We start from the raw sequence: 6,389 nt of genomic DNA, 5'->3' as shown, positions 1-6,389 counted from the left end.
GTTAAAAGGTGAAGAGCAAACCCTTTCCTGGCTTCCTCACAGCTGAGCCTTTCAGGATCAATCAGCATCATTTACTTGGCTTGTCAGTTCAAGGCCACAAACCCATCTGATTCCATCCTTGTGTTTCCCTCTGACTAAGCTAAGCATTAATTCCCTCTGGGCAGAGGGTGGAAAACACCTAAACAAGAGCTGGGGGTGCCTCTGCCTGCAGTGTGGCAGCTCGGCAGGGACTGTGGCAGGGGAGGCATTTGCAGCCCAGGCTCTCCCCAAAAGGCCTCTCCTCTCACCTGGCTCCCCTGAGGTGGCCAACAAGAAGCAGGATCAAATGACAAGAGAGCATCTACACACGAGGAAACAGCTTTTCCCAGAAGACCCCACAGTTAAGTGCAGCAGTGACAGGAACACCTCTGTGCCCTTGGGATTTGGGCAGTGGATATGGATGCACTGAAACCTCTTAACTGGGATTATCTGAAGGAATCAGTTTGGGCACCAGTGCTCGTGGCACACTTTGGTGTCACCTTTTGTGCCCCCATAGCAAAGGCTGAAACTCCCTCTTGTGGGGGATTTGGGAAGATCCCCTCTGGAACACAAACACCACGGCAAGAAATCCATTTCTCTCTTTTCAATCTTCACTTTTCCCCATCCCACGTCCCCTGACTGTTCCAAACAGGTTGTGCAGGTCCACCTTGGAGCATTTCAATACCAGACAAGACAGAGCCCTGAGCGACCTGATTTGACCTTGGAGCTGACCCTGTTTGAACAGGAGCTTGGACAAAGAAGGAGCATATCAGGAACTTCACACTGCTCTCCTTTTCATTAGTTCCAAACATAGCTGACATCATCATCTGTTGAGGATTTTAGGCCAATTACTACAGGAAACATGGAAATGTACTTCAGGGTCCTCACTCCCGAGACAGCTCGAGAGAGGCTAAGGATGGAACAGAAGAACAAATAAATATCCAGGATCAAAATAAAGTATCTTAAGAGTCTCTCCTTCTGCCTGTGCCCCAAAGGAACCACAAACTGCCACCTCAGGTTCTGCTAAATTACCATTTTGATTCACCACAGCCCAATTCTTAAAATACCAACACAGTCCCGAGCATCAATATTTACTTTCTAAAGCCAAATAAACAATCCATCTCCACAGTGTTACATCCACAAGGCTCAAAGCACGTTGCAGAGTCAGAGGAGCACTACAGGTCCTCAGAGGTTACAGATGGAAGTTGGGAGCTGAGGCAAGTGCCTGCATATCCTGGGCTGGTGGAGCTCAAATCATCCCAGGAAAGTTCAGCTCAGTCACTTTGGGCCCACCATAATGAAAGTTTTATGGGATGGCAGAGATGGAGGCAGAAGATACAAAGGCAAAACAGAATTCATCACTCAGGAAACGCTCCCATTCAGAGCCTGTGTATAAAAATAAAAAAGAAAATAAAAAGAGCATTTGAGTCCTTTCTTGCAGTGAAGCTTTATCACATCACGAACAAGGTACCAGGGCCGTGGTATCAGATGCCATCCCAGTACAGCTGCACCCCTCTCTTGCTTACATTTTTAACTGGAGTCAACTCCCTGTCCTTGGATTTATTTTTAACAGCCAGCAGCCATTTCAGCTGTGGGTAAAGGGCACTGGGAGTACACACAAACACACTGCAGTGTGAATGAATAAAAGAAGAAGACATCCAGATCCTTCCAGATTGCATCCCAATCATAAATGAAATGCAGACCTCATCCTCCAGAGTTATGTAACACAGAGTGCAATGGTAATTATGTTGAGTGTTTCCTCTTGGCAGATGGAGATCTTGCAGTTTCCTCACCTTGCTCTGCTCTGCAGAGTTTCTGGATTGTGCCCTGACCTTCTGCTCAGCTTCATTCCCGCTGTCAAACCTTGCATGGCAACTTAAGTCACCCAATCCTGCGATCTCGATCTGCATTTCCACTCCCCTGTCCCCCTCCCAGTGCCATCTGTCTGTCCTTGCAGCCACGGCAGGGGGGACACTGTGCTGGGCCGGGGTTCCCACTCCCAAAATGAACAGCATATCTGTCCTGCTGTTCGGGGGGTTCTCCCTTTTACAGCGTCTGTGACAGGTGAGCTGGCTGCACAGGAAGAACCAAGTTCAGCTGGATCTCAAATGGAAAAACACAGAACTCCTTGTCCTGGGATGCCAGGACAGTTAAAAGACTCAGCCCACTGCTCAGGTCTCTCCCCCGCTGTGTTACAGCCCAAAAATTTGCAAATGGCCATTTAAAACACATTCAAAACAAACTGTGTCTGAGTGTGCATCTTGTTTACAAGAACAAACTACTGGAGCTGAGTAATAAAACTTGGAGAAATGCATTTTACAGTGGAAACACTGGCATGACTTTAATGACTGCAGTGGAAGTGGCACCTCTGGACAGGCTCAAAGTACCTGCTTCTAATTCACCCAGTCCAACTAAACAAATATAAATAGACACCAAAATAGCACTGAAGTCAGATTATGATGTTCTCTGTATATACCAAACTCCTCTCATGTTGTAAATGAAAATGGCATCTGTTACTTAAGTAAAATAATTAACAATAATAATCCAAAAAGAGGTTTTCTGCTAAACAAGTTTCAAAATATAGCAAAAATCAGGCCAGTGGGGAGGCACAAAGTAACATATCTGTCACAAAACTTGTAAAAAAAACACTTTATAGCTTCTTGGGGCTCCCTCCTGCTACTTTAGCTATGACTAATAAGAACAGATGTACTCAATATGAAATTGTCCTGCTGAAGCAGTAGAAATAAAAGTAAAATATTTCCTTCGCAAAGCACACCAGAAAGAGTTCTATGATCAGATAATCAGCTGCTCAACAAACACTGCACAGAGACAAGCAATAAAAGTCACTGACTAAAGAGTGTCTTGGCAGCTCTAAAGAAAGCTTAAGTAAAAGCTTCTGCAAGCAGTGCTTTATTAGAGATTTACTAAATACAACAATATCCACTCATACCCAGTCATTTAAATGCAGCCATCAAATTTATCTAACCTTCTAACCAAGCAGAGGGAGATACTCAGAGCCCAGAATGGTTTAATCACTTCTATTTTCTTTCCCAACAATGGCACTGCTGGCCCTGGGGGGTAAACACTTTGCTGTAACTCTTCTGTTCTATAATATTGCAGATAATACATTGGGGATTACTGTGGCAATCTGAGCTCAGTCAGGGCTTGCAGTGGTTACACTGAGGGTGGGTGTAACTCCCAAAACATCCCCAGGTGAGCACACAAGGTTTAGATGCTGAGGGAGACACGGCGGTCAGAAATGAAGATGCCTCGGTCTCAACCAGTTCTAACCACCACCATATGCTGTGCTCATAACGAAGCCATTTGTATGGCCCCTGGAACTGTGAGGGGATCAATCACAGCCCGCACAAGGTGCCACTGACTTCTGAACTGACACTTGATTAAGGGAGGATCAGGCTCTGCCCTGAACCACTGAAAGCTCAGGTACGAAGGGAGGAGGAACAGAGGGTGCATAATGAATTCTAAGGCTGTGGACTGATCTGTGTTGATTAAGAAAGTGAAATCAAGTGAATAAAAGCAGGGCCAGAAATAGCACAAGGGCCCAGTGAATCACAGCTTTCGTCCCTGACCAGCACGTTCCACAGATGAATTGTTCAGTTGGGGCCTCGTCACCACAGCCCAGGGTTTGCTGAGCACCAGGGAGGGACAGGACATTCCAGCTGCCTCCAGAGGGGAGGGTTGGGGGGGATATTGGGAAGGAATCCTTCCCTGGGAGGGTGGGCAGGCCCTGGCACAGGTTGCCCAGAGAAGCTGTGGCTGCCCCGTCCCTGGGAGTGTCCCAGGCCAGGTTGGACGGGGCTTGGAGCAGCCTGGGATAGTGGGAGGTGTCCCTGGCTGTGGCAGGGGCTGGCACTGGATGAGCTTTTTCCTTCCCACCCAGCCTATCCTGGGATTCCACACTAAGCAGAGGCAAACACCAAGAGGCTGCTGGCACAGCTGGGCAGTCTGGGACTGCAGTGACCCCAGCAGGGCAGGGACGACAATTCCCAGCAGAGGAGGAGGAAATCAGAAAGGGGGTGAGGCAGGACTGCAAATCCCCAGGGACGTGCACAGAAAATTTCCACCTCCTATGACCAGCTCCAAGTGAGATGTTAATGCTCTGATACTCAGACCCAGCACAAATAATTAAACATTTCAACAACAGCAGCAGCTGAATGGAAAGTTACACCAATCCACTGAGTGCTGAGTGCAGCTTCTCCCCAGCAATGTCCTGAAAATCTCATCATTAAAGGCAGTGATTAAGACAGAAATGTCACCTTACGTTTATAAAGCCATTTTCATCCTGAAGCACTTCATTAACTATCTGCCCAAAGATCACTTTGCAACACTGATTTTGCCGTATTTCTCCTCTCCCTACCCAATCACAAAAAAGAGGCAGATTGTACCCTTTTTAGAATCCATCAGATAAAACCTTAAACTGGGGTTTCCATAGAAACACATCATGGGTCTCCCAGTTTCTCTATCAAACCTGTTCACAAACTTTCAGCTTTACTTAATGCTAGATTTTCAAAAACACCAATCTTTCATCTCATTTAACAGTTGGACTCAATGACCTTAGAGGTCTTTTCCAGCCTAAATGATTCTATAATTCCATAAAAAGACAAGGGAAGAACAGTAGCTGCCACGGACAGGGGAGCAACAGTGAAAATTGTGGTCTCTGGTCATCTAGTAAAATCTCTGACTATCAGAGAAGTCCCATTTGCACTTAAAATCTCCTGTCAGAGGTTGTTATGGAAATATGAGCCTCACAGGAACCCTGACCATGGAAAAAACCAAAGAAACTCATCTGGGAGCTCTGGACATTTGAAATTGCTACGTTCTTTTTTATTTTTTTTTTCCCTGTTCTGACATTTCCTTCTGAAGTGGAAGCTCAGCACGAAGCCAGCAAGGATGGTTCCTACATGTGGGGTGTGGGGAGCAACACCTCACCCCAGCCTGGCTCCAGGGCTGGGACAGAGATCTGAGACCGCTAAAAAGCCTTGAAAACTCTGTCCTCTGCCTCTCTGAGCCACAAGAAACACTTCAGAAAACAAGAATTATTTCCAATATACTCCCTGTAAGCAAATACCATCCGTTTAATTTGACTGTGATTTGTATTTGTGGTCCCAAATATCCCTTAACAGAATGTAGGAGAGAATTTAAAGGAGTCAGCTTTGTAGAATTTCCTCGATTTCTAAAACACATCAAATGCTCAGAGATAGTTTGGCAGTAAAAGCATTTGCTGAAAACTTGGCCAGGTTTTCTTGGTATTTGCCCTAATGAAAGCATTTCAGGTGGAGGAAAAAAATGTGCAGATTCTTTTCCATCCTGCTTTGTTTCCAAGCTCCAGTGCCCCCATGGGGGACACAGACTGCTGGGACCCTGGATTATCCTGGTAAATATATGTACAGGCTCCCCTCAGGACAAGCTCTGCTCTGAGGGGTCTTTTATATGGATTCTCTAAGTGTAAACAACATAAAACCTCCCAGACTCCAAGCTATTTTAAACTATGTCTCTTTTAATGTGGGAGAAATTATTCTGTTTAAAGGAACCTGATTTAAGAACGTGCCTATTTTGGGATTATTAGCCACATATACATGTTCCCCTTCCACTGAAAACAAACAGTCCCAGGGTATAAAAATAGGCAGCTAAATGAAGTGCAGGCTTTTCTAGCGTGGGAAATGTTTGTTGAACTTGCATTCTGGGTTTGATTACTTTGAAATGTTTAAGGAGAGAGCGATTCAAAGCAGTGCCCTTCAGATTAAAGGTGAAATGTATGTAAGCTGAACGTTCCACATCCAGCAGCGTTTCAGGTGAGAATCCAAGAGAGCATCAGGAATAGCCTTTGCTACTATTCCATAATCATCAGGGACTACAATCTACTGTGAGTGTTTTAAAAAAGGCTGAGGTGACAAAAATCAATGCAGTTCACACAAAGCCTCAAACAAGGCTGACACCCAACGGCAGCTTCGTGCACTGCTGAGGGTTCGCTGCTTCCCAAAAAAATCACGTGTTGCTAAACGGCACGTGGTGAATACATATCCTGATTGTAGAGTACTGCCCTCAGTGTCCAAGGCTGATCCACCCCACACAAACCCTCCCTCTGATTAACTGCCCACCAGACACCCTGTAATTCAAGGAAATGTTAAATAAACCAGGCTTCACCACAGAGCAGGAACGAGGAGTTCCTGTATCTCAAAGCAAACTGACTTCTGGAAATGGTAAAGGCAGAATCCAACAGGATTTTTCTCTTCATAAGTCCTAGAGATTAATAAATCGATTTGCAAGACCACTGGTTTTTTCTACTTTCTTCCTTTAGTTACTGAACTAGGAGAGATGTTCCGATCTTATTTTTCAGTGAAGAGGAAGGG

The sequence above is a fragment of the Empidonax traillii genome, unplaced genomic scaffold (assembly GCF_003031625.1).
Source record: "Empidonax traillii isolate 1590-97213 ecotype Southwest subspecies unplaced genomic scaffold, ASM303162v1 scaffold3123:size15128, whole genome shotgun sequence".
Taxonomy (NCBI): domain Eukaryota; kingdom Metazoa; phylum Chordata; class Aves; order Passeriformes; family Tyrannidae; genus Empidonax; species Empidonax traillii.
The sequence above is the reverse complement of the archived record's forward strand: the minus strand, read 5'-3'. Positions refer to the sequence as shown.